We start from the raw sequence: 24329 nt of genomic DNA on the forward strand, positions 1-24329 counted from the left end.
TTAGATCAACCCCTTGTGATGATAGGATAGAAAAGTGGAGATGAAGAAAAAGATCAAGAAGGTGAAAAGACATGATAAAGAAAAAAGAAAAGAAATATGCAAAAGTAGTTAGCTAATATGTCCACAAAAAGGATGAAGAGAGAGCTCTCCCCATATGCATGAATGTAAAACTAGACTAGAGAATGAACCTATAATGCAAGCTAATATTTAAAGTGGTTTACCAGAAAGAAACACACAACATTTAGACTATTATTTCATCATTGAGAAGTTATTAGGGACATCTTGAGATCATACAATCATCACTAGTATAAGTATGAGAATATGAATATGATCAATATCAGATATGTATGTCAAAACCCAATCTAAGCATCAAAGACATATAAGTCAAGATGACTATGCAATTAGATTCCCTATGTTTAGTATAGCATGATTACACCTTTATCTAGGCATAAGTACCAGGATAACTCCTGAGTTTAGTCTTGCAAAATAGTCAAGGATGATATGTTTATAAGTCAAAGTGTCAAATAGGACAAGGATGAATCCTTTAAACACTATAGACAAATAAAGTATACCCACAAGTAGAAATCAAGAAAACATGTGTCATGCCCCTAGTCTTCTAGTCTATGACATCCTTGAGAGACTATTAGGGAGGAAACATATAGCAAAGAAATCATCATAGACAATGCACAAAGTAGATAAAGTTCAAAATAGCTCAGTCAATTAAATGTTTAAGTGTATGTGTGTAAGTCACTTGGCCATTCCTTCAAGACTTGATTCTGATAGTGAGAAATATCATGACATCAAAGACTATCATAAAACTATCTGAAAAGTTTTGAGAAACACTTGATGTCAAAAAGGGTAATGTTGAGAAACACTATTATGTGAGTTGCCAAAGAAACCCTAATGCACAAGGACACCTTAATAGGCTAAGTAGCTATGCCCCCAAGATGAGGACAAGAAACAATCCCAAGCTAGGAAATGTATAGTGAAATGGGTGATTGAGATGGATAGACATAGGTGCAAGGGTCTCAAGTAGCACCTGTTTCTAGGTTTTCACCACTTGGCAAATTTATTTAGGACATTTTTTTCAATTTTTTTAGTATTTTTTATTTTTTTGGTGATACATTAAAGTTCCTATTGCTAGATTTACACTAAGATGATCATTTTTTTAGGACATTTTTTTCTTTTTAGAATTTTTTCAAGATCATAGATATGTACAAGAAAGCTAAGTAGTGAGCCTCTAAGCATAGAACTTCTTCAAATGTAGGATATTGATAGGCTTTGCAAGTTCTTCACCTTCAAGAGTAGATAGTTGATAAGCACCAGACCCAAATGTTGCTATAATAATGTATGGGCCTAACCAATTAGGTTTGAATTTTCCCTTCTGCACTCTATGCTACTAATTTTTTAGATTCTCTCTAAGCACAAGTTCACCTACTTGAAACTCACACAGGTGAACTTTCTTATTATATTGAGTAGACATACACTTTTGATAAGCTCTCATGTGATCAAAAGTAGCCTTACGACATTCATCAAGAGTCTCTAATTCTTGTATTTGCATAGCTCTATGGTCTTCATTAGTTATCAACCCATATAAAGAGACTTGCAAGGAGGGGATCTCTACTTGTAATGGGAGGATGGCCTCAAAGCCATAAACTAAAGAAAAGGGCATGGCCCTTGTAGGAGTAAAAATGGTAATCATGTAGGCTCAAAGTGTTGGATTTATTTGTAAGTGCCAATCTTTTCCAGACTTGTGAACTATGCTATGTAAGAGTTTCAAATATATTTTGTTGGAGGCCTTAGCTTAGCTATTCCCTTGAGGGTAGTAAATATAGGACCAATATTGTTTGATTTGAAATTTCTTGCATAGCTATTTGAGGTTCTTATTCTTGAATTGTCCTCCATTATCAGTGACAATGGAGGAAGGAATACCATACTGACAAATGATGTGGTTTAGTATAAATAGGGCAACATGTTTTCCTATAGCAATAGATAGGGCACAACTTCAACCCATTTAGTAAAATACTCAATCACTATAATGATGAACTTATGACCACTAGATGAACTTGGGTGAATTTTTCCTACCAAGTCAAAGGCCCATTGTTGAAATGGCCAATATGTCATAGAGGGAATCAACTCATGTCCAAAAGCATTAATTAAGTTTCCATGAAGTTGACATTTCTAATAAGACTTGGCATAATGAACAACATCATCTTGCATGGTTGGTTGGTAATAACCCACCCTAAGTAGTTTTTGAGCAAGTTCAAGGCCATTAGAATGTGACCCACAAATATTGTCATGTACTTTGGCAATGTTCCATTTAGAATATTCCTAAATAAGTCACTAGAGATCAAAGTGTAATGTGAAGCATTTTGGAGGAGTTGGCATTTTTGGTTGTGCATGAGGTTCTCAAGAACAATTTGGTCATGTAGGTAAGAGAGGATAGCTACATATCAAGAGGAATTGTGACCTACAATAGTGCAAGTCACTTGGTTGTCTGAGGAATCATAGGTGGGATGATGCAACTCTTCCACCAGGAACTCAAATCATGAGTCATGTTCTTGTATTTGAAGAATAAATGCTAGAGTGGCCATAGCATTAGTAATCTTGTTTTTTGCTCTAGGAATTTGCTAGAATGTCACAAAAGTGAAATTTTTCCTTAGAGCATCTATCAACTTTTTGTAAGGTATCAACTTGTCATCCTTTGTTTGATAGTCATTGTTTACTTGATTGATAACAAGTTGAAAATCTCTATAGATGTGCAATTTAGTTATTCTCTATTCAAGGGCCATTTTGATCCCATTTGTTAGTGCCTCATATTCCATAATATTTTTTATACAAGGGAATAAGAGTTTATAAGATTTGGGGACCATATATACATGAGGGGAAACAAATAGGATACCTACTCTAGCTCCATTCTATGTATGAGAACTATCAAAGAACATTTTCCAAGTTCTCTCTGTGATCTACATGATTGAGGCATCTAGAAATTCAACTTGCATGGATGTTGTATCCTCTAGTGGAAAATCAGCCAATTGGTTAGTTATAGCTTGTCCTTTGATTGCTTTACATTTGACATACTAAATGTCAAGTTCTAAAAGAATCATCATCCATTTAGCTAGACGACTAGTAAGCATATCTTTTCTCATCAAATATTTCAAAGGATCAATTTTAGAAATTAGGTGAACTATATGTGCCAACATGTAATGTTAGACTTTTTGAGAAGTAAATACCACTACAAGATAGGTTTTCTCAATACTGGTGTAGTTCATTTTGTAAGAAACCAAAGTTTGACTGATGTAATATATAGCTCTTTTTTTACCAATCTCATCACTTTGGGCTAATAGTATTCCTAGAAAAGAAGCCATAGCTGAGATATACAAGATCAAAGGTCTAGTTGGATAGGTGACATCAAAATTGGAGGTTTTTCCAAGTACCTTTTGATTTGGTCAAGACTTTGTTGACACTCATTGTTCCATATATGAGTAGAACCTTTATGCAAATTCTTGTTAAAAGGTTGAGCTTTATCAACCAATTGAGAAATAAATCTTCTTGTGGATTGTAGACATCCTTGTAGACTTCTAAGTTTTCTAATATTTCTTGGATGAGGCATTCCATGATAGCCTAGACCTTTTTAAAATCAACCTCAATACCTTTTGTTGAGATAATGTAGCCTAGAAATTTTTCAGAAGTGACACAAAAGGCACATTTTTTTGGGTTAGCCTAAGTTGAAATTGTTCCATACAGTCCAATATTAGGCTAAGGTCTTCAAGATGTGTGTCTTGTTTTCTAGATTTTGCCAGTGTGTTAACAACATAGTCTTCCATATTTTATGCATCACATCATGGAATATGGTGTTCATTTCTCTTTGATAGGTAGTACCAGCATTCTTGAGCCCAAAAGGCATGACATTCTAGTAGAAAGTACCCCATACACATCTAAAGGTTATCTTCTCTTGATCAGTTGGAGCTATTTTAATTTGATTATACCTAGAAAACCCATCCATAAGGGAGTAAATTTCATAATCCATAGTCATGTCCACTATCATATTGATGTTTGGTAGTGGAAAGTCATCCTTGGGGCATGCTTTTTTAAGGTCTCTAAAATCAATACAATCTTAGATAGTTTTATCATGTTTGGATATAGGTATGATGTTAGAAATCCATTCTACATAGTCAATAGCTCTAATAAAATTTGCACTCAAGAGTTTTTCTAATTCTTCTTTCACCAATAAGGCTATATATGGATGCATCTTTCTCAATTTTTGTTTAACAGGTTTGATATCAAGAGAGATAGAAAAATGATGCATGATAAGATCAATGTGAAGCCTAGGCATATCTTAATACATCCATCCAAAATTGATCTTCTTGTCTTGAAAGAATTTGGTAAATTGTTCTTTTTCCTCAGCTGAAAATGATTGAGCTACATGAATAATTTGAGGAGATTCCTCTGTCTCCAAGTTGATAGATTATGTGGGTTCAATGAGAACTTATGATTTGACCTTAAAATAGCTTGGAAGACTACCAATACCTCATCTATAAGTGCCTTAGAGAGGTTTTCACCATTCGATACGTCTTTGTTTTTACTATTTTTATGTTCAAATACCCCTATGGTGTGGTTTTTTCCATTTGATTATTTATTTTTTCTTTTAATTTTATGACTAAGGTACTTGATATCTGATTATGTCATATGAACCATGGGTTCACTGGTGGAAGAAGTGATAGGTTCAATGGTGTTTAGGTAACAAGTAATCTCATAGTCATTTTGGAAAGATTGTATTTTAGGTCTTTGATGTTGAATGAACCAATCTATGAGATTGGGATGGATCAATGAGAGTGAGGTGGAAGCTTCAAGGTTGTTGACATGAAAAAAGTCATCTTTGGTGACATGCAAATTTGAGCCTATAGAAAATTTCACAAAGGAGTCTAGATTAGGAATAGACCCAGAGGGACCAGTGTGGTTCACTAAAGCATTTTGTGAGCCAAACTCATCTAACCCTATACTAGACTTGTCTACCACATTTGGTTGGGTTGCATAGGTGTGAATAAAATCCACTCCTAGCTCACAAGAGGCATCTAATAAATTTTTCCATTCATACTCTTGAAAGTTTATACTCTAATCTCTAGCAACTAGATGAGCAATGTTTTGTCTAATCTGTCCTCTATTTAGGTCTTCATGGTCGGATTCATCTTGTTTTGGCTATTGAGAGTTAGAAGTTTTAGCATCATAATTGGTAGTTAGTGTTTCTTCTCCCCAAAGGGGAGAAGTTATAGGCATAAAGTCCTCATCTTGTGATGTGGTCGCAACAAAGGGAGGATCATCATCCTTTGATTCACTAGATATGGGTGTGCTTTGAGCAAATGTTGGTATATCATCCTCTAACCCAAATCTTGGGCCAACAATATCTTGAGCATCATGACCTTGAGTTTGAATTAAAGGTTCAACTAGAGCTTTTTTTATTAGTAGCTAAGGACCACTGGTCCTGATAGCCCATGTTTGCAAGCATCTTATATCCTTTTTTGTAATTTTTAGGAGAATAGGATCAATAGTTATTGACATCCTCCTCATCTTCCTCTTCCCTATAGATCCAATCTTTAATTGCTTGTTCTTCTTTCTCTACATCTAGGGGAATTGAGGACTACACAAAAGTGTTAGAAAGGGTAATGGAAAAAGTATAAGGCTTCTTTTTAGTAGATGGTTTCCCATAAGACTAAAGAGAAATAGGTATATCAACAACAAAGTCTAGAGTGTATTTGCCCATAGCAAGGCTCATCATTTTAAATTTCTATTCACACTTTGTAAAGGATGGTATTGACTCATGAGAAGAGTAATTATGTGGAACTAGTATTTCAACAGTAGATAATGTGTTGATAGACATGGAGTTGTTGCTATGGAAAATGATTTTAGTACCATTAAAAGGGAACTTGATGCACTGATGATATGTAGAGTGTACTTTTTTCATGTTATGAATCCATGGTCATCCCAATAATAGATTATATGGAAGTGGTATGTCTAATATTTAGAAAATGACATTCTTCTCAACTGGACCAACTCTAATAGGAAGCATAATTAGACCTTTGGAAGGTCATTCAACCTCATCATAGGCTTTTATAGTGATCTTGCACCTAGGGTCGATGGAAAATTTAGACATGCCTAATTATTGAACCACATTGAATGAAATTATGTTTAACCATGTACCATTGTCTTTCAAGACTCAATGAATGCAAGTGCAAAAGATTTGGACTTCAAAATGGAGAACAAGGTTGTGGCGATGACTGAGAGCTCTATCATTTTCTTCAAAAAAGGTGAGGTAATGAGGTGAAGAGATGTTGTTCACCATAGCTTGGAATCATTCCATATCAATATCTGAGGGAACATTGGTAGAACATAAAGCTTTTTTGAGGATATCCTTGTGCAAAGGGGACAATTCTAAAAACTTGAAAATGGAAATTTAGATTGGGGTATATTGTAGTTGACTAAAAAGGTCATGGTTGGAGATCCTAAAAGTAGTTGGTTGTTTAGAAGATGAATCATTCTTAGGATCATGAGCAACTTTTAGGACAACCTGAGATTGCTCCCTAGCGATGGCATAAAGTGGTTCACTTTGTGAAAAGGAAGATTTGATCACTTAGAGCACCAACTTAGGTCTAGAGTCATTATGGTGTTGAGGAATATTGCATGATTTTAAGAAAACTTTGGGTTGTTCATCTTCATGTTGGTTGTCATCATTAGAACTTGCCATGCATAAATACTCAATGGGCTCAAGCATGCCTATAACATTGTCTATGTCAACATAAGCATAACTAATCTTGGCATCATGATTCTTTTTAATAGCTTTGGAGGTTTCACCTTTCTCATATTTTGGTAAGGGTTGTTTAAAATCTTTATGGTCAGCATTTTTGACAAATCCATCTATGACAACTTTGTCTTCCTCAATAAGATCTTGAATTATGTCTTTGAGCTTGAAATAGTTTTTAGTGTTGTGACCCTTGCTTCGGTGATAACTACAAATATGATCCTCTCTCTACCATGGGGGTTTGAAAAATGGGTCTTAGGGTCAAGAATTATCTAGTAAAGTAACTAGCTTATTTGCAATTAAATTTTTTCAGACCATTTCATAAGGCTCAACCATTGGTGTATAAAAACATTGTTTCTTGGTAAACTTAGAGCTCTTGTCAAATGTTTATGGTTTCACATTTTCTTATTTTTTTGTAGCATAGATGGTAGTAGAAAGGTCAGATATAGGTTGTTTGGTCTTAAAAGTGTCCACTACTCCATCATTGACAACATGCTTTTTTTTATTCCAAGGTTTACCTTTGTCCTTACCATTTCCATTGTTATTTTTGTCTTTGTTTATAACAATGTCACCCTTTCTGATAGCAACATCTTCAATGTGATACACACTCTCAACCATGCTATTGAAGGATGTAAATAACTATTTTCTTAGATCAAAATATAGCTTTGGTACAAGCATATTGACAAAAATGTTGATCTTTTCAGCCTTAGGAACTTGCCAAGGGTACCGAGACTATAAGGATCTCCATCATTGAAGATATGTTGCAAAAGTTTCTCCCAATTTTTATTTGATGTTGCATAATTTCAACATAGTTATAGGATGTTGAAAGTTGTAGGAGTATTGCTAGATAAAGTGTTGTGCAAGTTCATCAAATATTTAAAGAGGGGGACTCAATTTTGTGAACCATTCCATAGCTTTCCCTCTTAGACTCTTAGGAAACAAATGCATAAGAAAGGTGTCTTCATGCATAAAATCCATGCTAAGAGCATAAAAAATGCCTCAAATGATCATGAGGGTCACCATTTCCATCATATTTTTCATACTTAGGAAACTCTATATCCTTGGGAAATGGTAGCATGTATAGACTCCTACCAAACGGAAGAGTGCATATTGATTCAAAAAATGAAGTTTTTAGTGGTTCTTTTGAAGTTTGCAATTGGGTAAATTGTTTCCTCAGTTCTTGTATTTCTTCCTTTAAGATTTTAGCTTTAGTGGGTTCTCATTTTTGAATTATGCATTCCACATCAAAATCTTGAGGGAGTTTCCATCCCCTTGTTTCCATGTATCAGAAGTATTGGTCTCCATTTTCCTCTAAAGCTCTAAGCATGAATTTTTGAGCAAGACTATCTTGTTGGAATTTTATAACATCTTCACTAGTTACTTCTTTGTCACTTTCATGATGAGAAGGGTATGCACCTGCAATGACTCTAGGAGTTCTTGGAGCTGTGTTGTAGCCATCATTGCCATCAAAAGGATTTCGAGAGGAAGTCCCCCTGTTCCCTTCATGGTGGGTATGGTTATCATTTTTAGCTCATTGATGTTCCTTTTTCCTAGCATACATGGCTTCTAGGATCCTTTGGTTCTCACATTCTTGTTCTTCTATGTGGCATTGGACTTCATCGAGGTGTACCACGATGACCAATTTTTTTTCACCCTTAGGTGTCTCACATGGTGTATCTAATGGATCTTCAAAATTATAAAGTAGATTATGCCAAACATTGGCTATTTGTGCTTGAATAGATTTGGGGTCCTCCACACAAGGTTATCCATGAGAATGCCTAGGTTGTGTTTCCAATTCCTTGAAGAGGAAAGGGGTATGGCTACTACTACCAACTTGAAATCTAGTTGTAAATGGCATGTAAGGATTCCTTTTTTCTTAATAGGACAAGAAATGTATATTAGATTTGAAGCTCTTATAATCAAGATTAGTCACTTGTCAAAGTATAACAAATGACTTGTCAAATAGTGCTCAAGAATTTATAGCATTAGTGACTCAAGTTGAGTGAGTGAGCAAGAAGCTCAATAGTGAGTAGCTAGTAAAAAATGGTAACCTAATTTTGACAAGTGATTCATTAATGATGTTTCAAGGCTTACATCTAATGGAATAAACTCATCTTTTTAACTTCAGAAAACACCTAGCAGATAGATGTATAACTAGGACTAAGAAGGACTAGGGTGATAAGACCCTATATCAAAAAAAATTAGGGCACAAACCCTATTTTAGTAATAATTAATCTCAGGTGATACTTTTTTAGAGACCAAGAAATAGTGAGATAGCATAATATGTTGTACAACATTGTTTATAAAATTCATGCAATACTTCTCTCTTGAGTGATAGTTGGCATAAGGTGAGATGAAAGTTCTCAGCATAGTAGGGTAATAGACTATAACAAAAGGGTGACACAATTTTGGCAAAAAACTATTGTACGATATTTCTCTAGAGAACAAGTGATAAAGCGCCAATTTTTGTGCAAAAAGGACTAGTTTTGATTCCAAAAGTTTACCTTTTAGTTTTCACAATTAGGTAATTTTTAGATCAGATAGTGTGAGATTTTAGTTCCTATTGATTATCAACAAGGTTTTTAAACAGTAGGGGTTTTAACATGTCTCAAACAATTGAACAAGAGTAAACACAACCTTGCCAACATGCATTTCTAATATCAGAAAAAAATTCCTACCAACATTACTGAGATGTTTGATTTCTAATTTGATTTGTAAGAATATTAACATTTTTCAACACATTTAAAAAATATTAGCCAAGCAATCTACGTTAGAGTCACAGTTCATTACTCAACAATTTGGCCCATGCTTGATGCTCCTTTGCCTCAAACAAAGTGGTTACCCACAAGAGATATTGGCTTTGTCATAGAAATGCCATAAGCACAACCAAGGGAACACAATTGGTGAGTGTAAATCTTGGGGTGATCTAGGTAGTCTACTAGGATCAATCCTTCCACCAAGAATTTGAGCAGCAAAATAGGGTAGATACTAACCTAGGGTGTTTAGAAAGGGCTTCCATTCATAATGTTCCTCTTGCACCCAATTAAGGGACACCCCACCTTGTGGTGAGTAACAGACCTTGTGGTCACAAAAGCACCTTAAGCATTCTTTCCTAGTGATTTCCTTATGGTCAAAATCCCATATGTGATCACACTAAGTGAAGACAAACACTACATCTACCAAAGTTTTGTTTCCTTGATAGCCTTGAGTTTATAGTGGGTTGCAAGAGCTAGGTAGTTTTCTTATCCCCACTTGGGTCATTCCTTTAGGTTTTCCAAGAGTAGGCCCTCTAAAGGATCCTAACAACCACAAAATGTATCCACTCTCAAGGGTCAAGATTTCTGATTCACCTCAAGGGTGAAGAGCACACTCTCCTACCTTGATTGCTTCTCCCAAACATGCCAAGAAGATTCAGTTATCTACTTGCTTTTGAAATCTAAAGCTGGTTCAATATTTTTGATTCACCTCAAGGGTGAAGAGCATACTCTCCTATCAACAAGGAATCTCAATTGCAAGTTTAAAGTGCCTAAAAAATGAAAAACTAGTAGATGTCACACATGAAAATAAATAAAAAGTAAGAAAGTTGGGTTTTTATGCATTGGGAAACCCTACAAACAAGTTTTAGTAGCCCTTATTCATTTGAAGCTTTGACATGCATTCTTTTAGGCAATGTTAATGCTTCAAGACAACACCTTGCAATCACAATTGTTAGCCCCACAAGTTAGCTTTAAAAACACTATATAATCTATAAACAAAATCTCTTTAAAATAGCTAAGGACCTATAAAATCTAGTTAGCAACAAGCAACCACTTAAAAACTAAAAAATCACCTTAAACACCATAGAAATTCAAGTCTAGTGATAGTTTCTGCTGGAAGACTCTTGTACAATACTTTTCAAAATGAGTGTGTGACAAAACCTTCCTGTGCAACATTTCTTCCTAAGCCAGATGACATAATGTTCTATATTAGGGTGACAGAGTACATTATAGTTGTATGACACTATTTCCAAAAAAATTATCACCCAACAGTTATGAGAATTATCATATGAAATTGGAAAAATGTCACTAAAAAACTGTGACTATAAAAATAATGAAAGTGCAGATAGTAAGTGAAAAATGCAATGAAAAAGTAAAATAGAGGACAAAAATAAATGTTTTGCCCCATAGCAGGCACCCAAAATGTACACTAAGAAAGTGTTGCACTCCAACCCCTTCTATCCAAGGGATTCCATTGAGTTTGGAATACTTGGATGCCAGCTTGGAGCCCCCTATCCACAGAGTGCAAGAGAGTGTGTTTCAAGTACAAGAGCTCTTGGTTGAGCCTTATGAATAATCTTCTTGCTAGTAAACCATGCAATGGGAGGTTCCAAAGACAAGATACAAGATTGAAAATGTCCATAAGGAGTTCCTCAATGATGCAATGCAAGATAAAGCTAAGTTAGAATGAGAATACAAAACAATATGCAAGTGTTGCAAACCTAACTAATTACTATGTGCATTAAGATATTGCAAAATGAAACTACATTAACATGAAACTATTCTAAAATGCTATATTCTAAAAATTACATGGATGAGAGAATGTAGACAAGAAATAGAAGTTCTCCACAAAGAGCTCTCAAGAATTTGAATGGTAAACTTGCAACATAACAATACTCAAGAGAGTGGATCCTTTGAGGGGGAAAGCTCTCTCCCTTTTAAAGTCATATGGATGATAGAGATCAAGACGAAGATGTTGGATGATCAATGATGGAATTCAAAAAGAAGAGTGATCCAAATGCACAAACAAACTAGGGTTTGTGACTCCAAATCACGGCTTCAAAATTTCTTCAACGAAGCAGCAGCAGGAAGGCTCTGATACCATGTTGGAGTTGAGGAAAGCCAACTCCGAAGATGCCAAGATCACCTGCATGCGAAACCTGTCAAAGAGAAGCCATAGAAGGGAAGAGCATGGAGCACGGGCAAAACCCTAAACGGACATGAGAGACACCATGAATGCAAACACAATAAGAAATGTATTTACAATAAGAAATGATGTGATATTGTTTTTGTTCAAATACAATGAGAGAGAGCCCGAATATAAAGAGCTCATGGAAGCTTGTAGAACAAGCTGGAAGGTGGTAGAAGATAAGTGTGACAACTAGAAGGGAACAAACTCCCCTGTTGTCACCAACTAACCACAACATGCATTAAATATAAAATATTAAATAAATGCATGACCTAAGTAAGCTTAAGCAATAGAATAAATAATTAGATATTAATTATTTACTCTAACAGCCCCAATTAGCCTTATCAATGATATAATTAGGTTTTGGATTGAAATTAATCCAAAGGATCTAGGAAAAAAACTTCATATATGGATACCCTTTTTGAAGAAGTTTAAGATTCAAACTTTCAGAGTCTAGACTGGTCAAATGACCCCCTTACCAAAAATACAACAATTTCCTCTATTAGGCCAAGTTGCTTAGGTTTGTGAAAGAAGTACTAAATATATGTTTGACTAGATTAAACCACCAACTAGGAACACATTTAACTATCTACAAGATACCATTATCCACCCTTATATTGGTTTCATCCATCTCCCAAGTGCCTAAACACTTCAACACATGTTGTCCTACACCAAACACATAGAGATGTTTGGCCTAGGGCATGCTAGAAAAATTAGTAGCCTTGCCTTCCATCTATCATCCTTTAGGGAACATATAGTACATCTTCCTAACTTGAATTTCACTTAGTGGCATGAAGTTTCCACAGTGGGAATGCAAGTTAGGCCATTTTTACTAAAACTAGTCACCTAATGGAAGGTTTTGGTGCACTCGAGAAAGGAGTTTAGATAAGCTATGTTGTAGAGAAATTCAAACCATCAAACTAATATAATTATTCTATTAATTTGTTTAGGATTCCAAATAAATCATTCATTCACATGTTCCAATCTATACCAGTCCTTACACTATGAAAATGCAACATTTTACAAGAAAAAATGGGATCTTTTATTGATTCAAATGGAAAAATTACATTGTCTATCTTCTATCCACCTAAAAGAGCTATTTGAAGACTTCAACCAACCATCCCAACTAGTATTCAAATTTTTTGACTATTGGGGAGTGATTTAGCAAAAGTTGACAACTTTTAGCAAAAGTTGATGACTTCTTGCAAAAGTTGTCAAGCAACTTTTTTTGCATTATGTGATTTTTGGCAATTTTTGCAAATTACGCAATCTAACACCTATAGGACTTTTTCCCTATTCCTTAGGGGCCTAAAACATATGATAAAACCTTTTAAACATTGTTAACCTTTGCTAGGTCTAAAATTTTCCCTTTGACCATAGTCAAAGCCCATGGTTTATAAAGCACCAAATGGGGACTAGGTCTTACAAATAGGCTTTGATTTATTAGATAATTATTTCTACCTATTACATTTGTGTCTTAGGCACAAATTCCCTTGAGTAGAACTCATGTAGAGTTAAAATGATAGATTCTTTGGAGAATGGATGGTTAGGTGCTTTTGCACCATTTGTCCACTTGAAATTCTTCCATCTATTGAAGCCAAGCTTCTCTCTTCTCTCTAAAACTGAAACTAGATCAAATATCATCATTCTACATAACAAAAACTAAAAATATCTCCAAGAATAATGAGAAAATCCCCTTTTTGATAAAATATCTGACTTGCTATTACAAGTTTCCAAAACCCCCAACAAAATTATTTGGAGGCAAAATAATACTGCTAGAATGAATCTCTCCAAGTTTGAAACATACTCATCTAATTGTTTAGCCACAAACTAAATCTGAACTGCTCATTCTAGAATGAAGTAAAAATAGAGTACCTTAGATAAAATTGATCATAGCTACTTACCACCAATGCTTATGCAAAATATGATGGCATCTATGGAAAGTAGATGTTGAGAGATTTCTAACTATATATGTCAAGGCTATACTTGCTTAAGAAAAATGCCTCGGACGAAAATTTAAAGTTGCAGGTTGAAAATTGGTTATCAGACCTTGAAATCTTGTAAATATTTAACTTTAAGATAAAGTTCAAACTATACAATAAAACTAGGTTTAATTTAAAAAGACTATACATTCAAAATGAAAAAAAAAAATCATTTTTTAACTTTGCAAATTTTCCCAATTTTTTATTTTGGGTCAAACTTGGTTGATCAGGCCCAGTACATGACATTATTTGATTTTCCCATGAATCTTCCACACCATCCATTCATGGGCCTTGGTGCCACATGTCATCATTTCATGCCTTTGTAGCCTCAAACCTTAACTAGATGCTAATCATAGTGACCATGTGACTAACCACTAATGTTTGTCGTGACATCGAAACTACTAGCCTCAAATCACTACCTTGATCACTGATTGCACAAAATTGCCAACTCTAGCCACATCGCAATGTCAAACTGCTAGCCACAAACCACTTAACTAATTTCCAGCCATATGAAACCACTCTCTTAACCACTAGACTAACCTCTTCAAGCCATCGATACTACTTCCTCTTAACTGCATGACCACTGAGCCTACCTTGGGATGTGTGCCACATGTTGTGCTCTTTTTTGTCCATCTTCCTTGAAATTCAATGTCATGTTGCACTTTTTCACTGGTCCAAATAGTTGTCCACATATTTTCCATGTCATCACTTAGTTATCTCCTCTATCCTCATGTTCTGGTCAAAATTCTCCTTATTATTGAGCTAGCTAGTTGGGTCCCACCTGCACTGGTCTTGTGTCTTAGAAGGCTCATGGCTTTAAGATAAGTCATTACATGTTCTTTGGTATTTAAACACCATAATATTACACCTCATAACTAATGTGGGATTATTATCCTAAGGCATTTCTCTCAAAATATTTTAGCTCCAGCTAGTGTACCATAATATTGAAAAAAATCCTTTGAAATAGAGATGACTGAAGATTTTTTTACCTTCACAGCTGCATGTTGCCTCCATGGATCTCTTAAATTCATAATTTTATGCTTCTCTTGAAGGGAAATGATTCTCACAAGTATCATATCCTTTCTTTTGCATGCATTTCATTGTGTTTGCAATCATGAAAAAAAATTGACTCCTCATTTATTTCCACTAGTATGAACTTCAATTTGTAGAACATGGGCTATTGCAGGACATATTGTAGACCTCCATGTGAAGTAGTTTCACTAATCTAACAAATTTTATTACTTTTAAAACTGATCCTTACAAGAGAAATATGTGTAAGTGCCTCTTATTTCAAGTTGAACTCACTGTGGAAAAGAACTAAAAAATAGAGCTCCTGACTTGTCACTCTTCTACCATGCTGTAGCTTTTTTGGGAAAATTTAGGTGAGAAGATTATAGAAGTGGGGGCTCAACTTTTAAGTGTAGTCACTATAAGATGGAAGAGACACCATGTCATTCCCAACCTCATGTAAAAATTTTCAAATAGCTAACATGGGAGTATAGAAAATTAGGATGGATTTACTAAAGGAAAGCATTTTATATTGGTAGAAGATTCAACCATGATCATCTATAACTCACACATATTCATATTTTGAATTGGTAGTGCCTTCCAAAATATAAATTTTTCACTATGAAAATAAATAAAGATTCATACCATGTCATCATGGCCTTTTTCCATGGGACTCTATACACCACTTAATGTTGAAACCAAGATTGTTTGTATGGAATATGGGATTGTCAATGATGTCAAAACTGTTACTTTTTGGTGAGACAATTGCTTGTTTGGTCTGAATGCTATCATTTGTTTGATTGATGAAGAGGTTTTGATCAGATGTGATAACAAGAGTGTCTAGAGGAAAGGTTGATTTATTTGTTATATAAAAGGAGTAATGAGACCAAGTAAGACATGGATGATATGCTATATTGTCTATCTATTTAAAGCTAAAGTTGATGGATACACTAGCTAAGTCTAGACGAACTAAGAAAGAAAAATGAGTCTACTAAGCTAAGTAAAAAATTATTTGGTGCCAAGAAAAGTGAAGAGTAAGTGTGTGTTAAGTGAATTTAGTATGTGCTGAGTAAAATCTAGTGTTTGCCTAGTGATACTAAAAGATAGTATGAGCCTAGTGAACTTTAGTGGATGTTGAGAAACACATTATGTGCCAAGCATCAGAGGCTAGTTATTTTTGAGTGACAAAATTATGAGTTTGATTGTGGATTTGCTAAATCTAAGCTGAAAAAGTTGATTTCTTGGATTGTTTGAAGCATGTGGAAGATAAGCTTGATGAGCTAGAGGAATAGAATTCAAGATAAAGCATTTTGAGATAAATTCAAAGAGGATTATAGAAGAAGTTTCTAGAGTGAGCAAGATGGAAAATAGGGAAAATTCAATGAATCTAACCCAACCCTAAAATAGAGGATTGTTATTGAGTGGTAAAAGACCTAAATTCTCTTTATAAGGGGATACAAGGCTTGAAGTAACTATTGGCATTTGCAAGAACCTAAGGAAGACAAGGAGTCTAAGGTGTTTCTTCATATGATGGCCAAATAAGAGAATCTTCAATTGGCATGCCAATCAAGAAGGATTAAGAGGATGGATGCTTGAAGGGTGAACAAGATATTAGAGTTGAAGTGTGGAAGGCAGTCAAAATTGAGGACTAAAACAAAGATCTATAATCTACAAGTGAGTTGTAATTTATTATTAGATCAAGTCCTTCTATTTCTTTCTAATCATTATATTAGTTTAGGATAAGTCCTTTGGATTACAATTGACCTAATAGTAATTTATAAATCCTTTAATCGGGCATCATACTAATGGAATGTTCTAAAGTCCTCTAACAAGGCTCACTCCTAATAGGGCGATTGAAATCCTTTAACTAGGTCACATTTAACAGTGTGTATTATAACCTTTAATAGGGTTGGCCTTTCACAAGGCATCACCTTAGAAGAGTGAGAATTAGTAGCATGCTACTGGTGGTTTTCTCAAATTGGGTTTCCACATAAAATCCTTGTGTCAAATGTGTTATTGATTCTATTATGTTTCATGTTTACATTTTTGCAAAGTTATTTTGATCTAGGATAGTAACCTACAAGTTTAAGTATTGGATGATCTAATGGATGCGTGCAAGATACATGATAAGGATATATGTATGAGTTTTCTTAAGTGCTGAAAAATTTTATTGGGACATTTGGACCTTGGATAACTGATTCACCCACCCTCTTAGTTATTTTAAAGTATTCCAACACTTAAAATACTAACTTATACTTTGTAAACCATCAACAACACTCTTCAATTCCCTATGTACAAATTGGGAAGGTATGCTTGAGAAAACTATCCTTCACATAGAACTCCATATATCAAATATTTAATAGCAGTTAAGATGAGGGACCATTAAAGCAATATGTTTTGTTTGATTCAACTATATAAATAATATGAGAAGTTCCTAATGCAAAGAAACTCATTCATCTAATTGAAAATGAAACAACAATTATGTGTAACTTCCTAAAATTAGATTCTATTGGGATCTCCTTGGTATATCCAATATATTACTTTGCTACTTACTGCATGTATAAAATTGCATGCCTATTCAAACTTAAATGTCAATATGTTAACATTGAAACCTTATAATTATTAGAACCATTATAATCCTTTCTTTTAGGCATCCTCAATCCACATACATTTTAACCATTTTTCCTATACATCCACCAACCATATTTTGCAAAACCTTAAAACCAATGGAAATTTTCAATTTGTTTTGTAGTGTGTTTGCAGATAGATTTGGGTAGAACTTCACTAATGAAAGTTCCTAGACTTTGAATGTAATCATTATTTGAGTGACACAATATTTTCTCTTGAATTTAGATTCCATCCATTAATGGAGAGCTCATAACATGAGGAAGGTTCTATAAAGCAATTTTAAATGGCAAGAACATTGTTAAAATAGACCTTTGTGTCAAATGTTTTATTGATTGTGTTATGTTTCATGTTTACATTTTTGCAAAGTTATTTTGATCTAGGACAATAACCTATAAGTTTAAGTATTGGATGATCTAATGGATGCATGAAATCTACATGATAAGGATATATATGTATGAGCTTTCTTAAGTGCTTAAAATTTTTATTGGGACATTTGGACATTGGATAACTAATTCACCCCCCCCTCTTAGTTATTCTAAAGTATTCCAACACTTAAAACACTACCTTATACTTTATAAACCATTGACAACTCTCTCCAATTACCTACATAAAAATTGGAAAGATATGCTTGAAAAAACCATCCTTCACATAGAACTTGATATATCAAATATTTTATAGCGGTTAAGATTAGGGACCATTAAAGCAATATTTTTTGTTTAACTCGGCTACATAAACAAGATTAGAAGATCTTAATGTGAAGAAACTCATTCATCTAATCAACAACACAACAAAAATGATGTTTAACTTCCTAAAATTATATTCTAATGGGATATACTTGGTATATCCAATCTATTACTTTACTACTTACTGCGTGTATAAAATTGCATCCCTATTAAAACTTGAATGTCAATATGTTAACATTGAAACCTTATAATTATTAGAACCATTACAATCCTTTCTTTTAGGCATCCTCAATCTGCATACATTTTAACCAATTTTCCTATACATCTACCAACCATATTTTACAAAACCTTAAAACTAATGGAAATTTTCAATTTGTTTTGTAGTGTGTTTGTAGGCAGATATGGGTAGAATTTCAATAATGGAAATTCCTAGACTTTGAATAATATCATGATTTGAGAGACACAATATTTCCTCTTGAATTTAGATTCCATCCATTGATGAAGAGTTCATAACATGAGGAAGGTTTTATATCGCAATTCTAAATGGTGACAACATTTTTAAATTAGACCTATGTATGTGTGAGCCTTGTGACTTCCCCAATATGCTCAGTCCCCTTTCTTATTTTCTCATAGTATATTTAATTCTTTATGTAATTTATAGTTCACACCAATCTTGGATCATGCCACCTTTTCTAATTAGATTCATTTTAGCTCTCCTTTTTAGCATATTCAAAAACCCACAATGCCTTATTATCTTGATGAGACTAGTTGGGCCCCAAGTGGGTCTAACTAAAACTTGTTTTGCATTTCAAATAAATGGTTGTGCCAAACTAAGGTATTGAACTCATTTAACTAATTAGATTTAGAATCTATCATCGATTGATTAATAAAAACTCACCTCTTAACCTTTTTGCAAGATGTCAACTTTGTGGCAAGAGCTTCCAAAATTGGTTTTAAAAATTGACTAAAACATCCAACCAAAAGCTAAAACTTGGCACATTGATTGTCTGGTCCATATATCTTTACCTTGAAATTTTTTAGCTCTTGATAGCATCTAGGTCAAAATTTATTGACTATCATAGTTACACTTTTCAAACTACTTGCAATCAAACATGTTAGAAAACAACAAAGTGTGTTTGGGTTTGGCTTTGAAAATAGGTCAAAAGATCACTTGGGGGCTTGAAATCTAGGATATTGGTTCATTGTTACATAGAGAATATAAGCCTATGATTTAATCTCATGATGAATAACAAATAAATTTTGACAAGTGTGCAAAATTTGGGTACTTGGAAATGCAGAACTGGAACACTAGCAAAAAAATAATTTTCACAAACAAAATGGACCTTGGAAAGTGTGTAGAAGGATTTATCAAGTTTTGAAAACTGGCACACTTGAAGTATTTTTAGAGTAAAACATAGTGATACAACCATTTTTATCTCATTAATCGTTCTTTCAAAATTATAGTTTCTCGAATAGGGCCTCCAATCCATTTGCACTTTTAGATACTGGTAAAACTTCAGAAATTACATCTAGAATTGTGTTTGAAAACTAGTCAAATAGATGTTTCATAAGCCCAAATCTAAAATATAATATTTTTCTAACCACTAGAATGTAATTCAAAAATAATTTTCTAAATAGGGTCAACTAGGTCATAATTATAACTGGTCAAATAGGGCTTCCCATAATTATGAACAATATGCATCAACATGACAATAGTTGTCAACCAAATTTGAGGGATTCAAAACCTAGACAAAATATATTGAAATAAAATAAAATCTAAAATATAGGTTCTTTGATATTCATAATAAATACTCCCAAAGTGGCAAGTTATGAAACTTAACCAAGTGCAATATATTCAATTGCAACCTAGACTTCTCATCATTGTTTAACACTTAGGCAAAAATGTAGATTTAAAAAATGCTTAAAATGATGCTTCATAGAATGGTTCTAAATGACAACTTATCATTATAGGAATCATGCATATACTGAATGAAAGGTGTTAAACTCATGAAACTCATCATATGCCTCAAAATGACAATTGAGTACATATGCATGAAAAGCTCTTAAAGGGGGTTAACTAAACTCAATTTTTAGAATGGTACTCAAAATCAATACTTTAGCTTTGAGTCCCAACACCTAGTCTGTAGACCCTTAAAGTTGTGTTGACTATTCTAGAGTGGAGGGATGCATCTAGGTCACACTCCATCTTTCCTCCTTTGTGACCCATGTTGACTAGGTTCTCTATTGAGCAAGAGATATTCAATTTTTTCCCCTTTAGGTATAATTTATGAGATTTGGTGAGAGGGGGTGCTCTTCTTCATTTTTAGGTTCCTCCTCTTCTCTCCTATCCCTATTAGGTACTAATTGAGAGGCCTCTTCTTTGGCTAGGCCTTATTTAGGTAGAGCTTGAGATTTCTCTTCTTGAGTTTTTTCTTCTTCACTATGACCCTCTTGAACTAGGACTTCCTCTTCTTGCAAGACCTCCTTCCTTTTCTTGCCATTGACCTTATCACTATATATGTATATCACTTCCCACTAGTGCTTCTATACAATCTCTATTCACACTGGGGACTTCTCTTAGTAGGTCAAATTAGTTATTTTAGTTCCTTTACCTTTCTTTGGCCTTACCATAGCCTATAATGTTGGTGCACTAGGAACTAGCTCCAAGTAGAAATTATTCCTTACCCAATCCCTAGTCAATTAAATTACATGTCTGGCCCAATGTTGTATGTCATAATTCTCTTTCCATTCAATCTTGACATTCATTATGAGCCTCTGAAAGATTTTGTCCCTATTTTATAGTAGGTCTAGCATATCAGTGCTATCCTTGTCCCATATCTTCAAAGGCATATTTAGGATTAGGGCCCTTTTGCCCAGTTGTAGACTCATTCGACAGTAGTTCCTAATTCAAACATCATATTCATGTACACAATTCATTTAGTGATCTTAAATAGAAACATTAGGTATGAATTGCTTCTCCACAAGATATTGGACAATCACAATGTTGTCAAAATAGTCAGGGCACTAGATATTTGTCCAAGGGATATCGATCCCATTTGGTCTCATAGCTATATCCTACTTTTAATTGACCTCAAAATTTCCAATAGTGACAATCCATAACCATTTTTTCTTGAGCTTCTTTCTCACCCTATCATAGGTGGAGGCCAATTTCCTAGCCATCAACATTTGTATCAACCTGTCGTATGGATAGAAAGGAAGTTTCTATATGCACAAGAGGTTTCCTACTATCAAGATATATGTGACTTTGATAAATTGAATGAAATAAGTACCCACTTGTGCCACTTAGGAAACATTTTCCACAAATAACCTCTTTTCATAATATCCTTCAATAAACTATATTATAGAAAAGATAAAACCATATTTCACTAGTCTATATTATGGGATCTTGAACAAGAGCTTCTTTAGTACCAATTGAGGGTACACTATCTATGGCCAAGCATTAGAATCTTGAATGCTCCCCTTTTCACCAACCATTGATAATCTGTTGGCTTGGCTACTAGAATATACACAACATAAGAAATCATGTAGAATCAAGGGAAAGAATTCACTAAAATGGGCTATTCATCCAAGTTGTTGCTGATGATGTTGGCCTAGTGAATTGGTAATCCTATCCCCTTGATGGTTTCTATGAAGTAAACCATCCATTACTCTACTTAGGAGGACTATGTTGTAGACAATGTCATCTTTCATATACCCTAGGTCATGCCAACATTTATAGCTCTTCTATTAGTAAGGGGTAAGAAAAGAAGGTACTTATCTTGCAATTAATCTTTTGCTTCTTAACCATTCTCCCTATACCACCTATCTATTATGTCATAGTTTATTTTTTGGAATTGATATGTAGACAATAGGTGAAAACCTATTCAATATTTTTAGGGTGTTTTTCCAATACCATGTCCCCTATGATGATTCTCACAACATTCTATTCTGGCACATAATGGTGGGCTAATGCCATTATTAGTTCCAAGGATTGTAAGATATTAGATGGGGAACTACATTCACCAATAATCTTAAGATCAACCATGAGATCATCTCCATTCTCTCTCTTAGTTTTTTTCATAAACTCAAGAATGTGTTCCAATCTATATGTCCCATCTCTGTATCCTAGACTTTTGAATTCTTATCTACAAATTATGATTTCTTTGGCACACCTTAAATATTAATTGTGACTAGTTTTTTTGTGATCTTTTCTGCCATCAAGGATAATGAAGATATCATTTTGACTTGCATAAGAGACACATGTGAGTGTATCAATGTTGGAAGATAGTAAAGATGTTAACTAACATTGTCAAAATGGTGAGAACTAATAAAAAATGACAAAAAATTTCAAACTTGAACCAAAGTTTAAAAAGTGCATATGTACACCATGTGAACCAAGAACACCTATGGATGTATACAAGGTGCACATGGTGAGCATCATGATCTTGTAGATGCTTTGTAAATCACACAGTAGCACATGTGTGCATGTGCACTTTCTTTATGGGTGTACTTTAAAGGGGGTGCCTTAGTAGTCTAAATGACACAAATGTTGCACCTTGTGTAGCTTTCAAACATTCCCATGTGCACACCTAAGTTTACCATAGGATCTTGTGTTCAGTCCATATATAACAAGGAGTGTATGTGTGATTGTACAATTGTGTCTATGGTGTGGTCCCATATGGTCTCAAAAATGAAAAATAAATATATGCATGGGGGGTCATATTTATAGGCACCCAGGGTGCTAAGTTCTATATCTAGCACACATTCAAGGGTGTGCATGTGTGTGTAATCACCTAAAAATGATCATCTAGACTATGGGTCTCCTTTCTAGCAATTTTGCATAATTTTTTCCTTTCTCATATCATCAAAAATCTATTTATTTAATTATAACCTATGGTTTGGCCACTTTATCCTAAATCTCTTGTTTAATTAAAAGAACATTCTCCCTTTTAATTAATAAAATATCCACACTTCTCATGTATCCTAAGTGTGCACACATAAAGCATTATTCCTATTTAAAAAATAAGAGGAAAATACATTTTTATCTACACATGAATGCACAATTTTGTATGTGAGTGGAATATTTTATTTTTAAAATACATTTAATTCTCCTCCACACATTTCAAACCCTCTCAAAAGTTAATAATTCATTGTGATTGGTGGATATTCTTGTGCACATGAATTACTCAAGATGCATTTTCGTCCCTTGATTATGCCTCTTTTTTCTCTTAATCTCTACCATCCATTTTCATTTAAAAGGGAGAGCTCTCTCCTCATTCTAAAAAATATTAGACTCTTATGATAACATTATTCTATATTATTTTTAAGTGCTTTGTAGCTTTGGAGGACATGAAGAACTCTTGCATTTGCATCTCATATTTGCTTTCTTGTTCTTGCATCATGTCATTCTTTTCTTAGCTTTCTTTTATGCTCTAGCTTAGATCGCATAGATTAAATAGGAAGGCTTTGTAGGACTCTCATTTTTTTACATTATTTTGCATCTTGCCTCTCATTCTATTGTAGCTTTCATTTTCATTTCACACTCTTGATTATTGGATATTGGCACTCTTGCCTCTACTCTTTGAATCTCTCATTCTACGGTGCACCTTGCAATGGTTGAATAGATTAGTTCATTTGAGAGCAACCATACTTTTATTTTCACCTTTACACATCATAAATATAATAATCTAAAAGTGGTAATCTATACTATTATCCCCCTTCTTAGTATTTTGACTAATTTAATTGATCATTTGCCTAGACCAAATTGCTAAAATCAATTAATTTGATTATAATCTATAGTTTGACTATGCTATCCTAAGTTCATTATTTGATTAAAAGAACATGTAACCTTTTAATTAAATAAAAGCTTCCATTCTTCTAACCCACTTAAAGTGCACACATAAAGTCCTTTTTCTATTTTAGAAATTAAAAGAAAAGGCTTTGTGACTTTTGTCTTATATGGGAAGTCAACTTCTATTTTACTAGTTGACTTGTGTATGCACATGGATCACTCCTATTTTCAAACTCCACCATTAATCTTCCATCATCTTGACCTTGATCTCTACCTTTTGTATGACTTTAAGAGAGAGAGAGAGCTTTCCCCCTCAAAGGATCCACACTCTTGAGTATTGTTATTCTACAGGTTTATCATTCAAATTAGTGAAGAGAATTTGTGGAGAACTCCATTTCTTGTCTACATTCTCTCATAACATAACATTTTAGCTCAGAATCATCTTGCATGTTAGTTTAGCTTCTATTTTGTAATAATCTTTCTCACATAGCATAACT

This window comes from Cupressus sempervirens, chromosome 8 (genome assembly GCF_028749045.1).
Source record: "Cupressus sempervirens isolate cs-2001-9-10 chromosome 8, ASM2874904v1, whole genome shotgun sequence".
Lineage (NCBI taxonomy): Eukaryota > Viridiplantae > Streptophyta > Pinopsida > Cupressales > Cupressaceae > Cupressus > Cupressus sempervirens.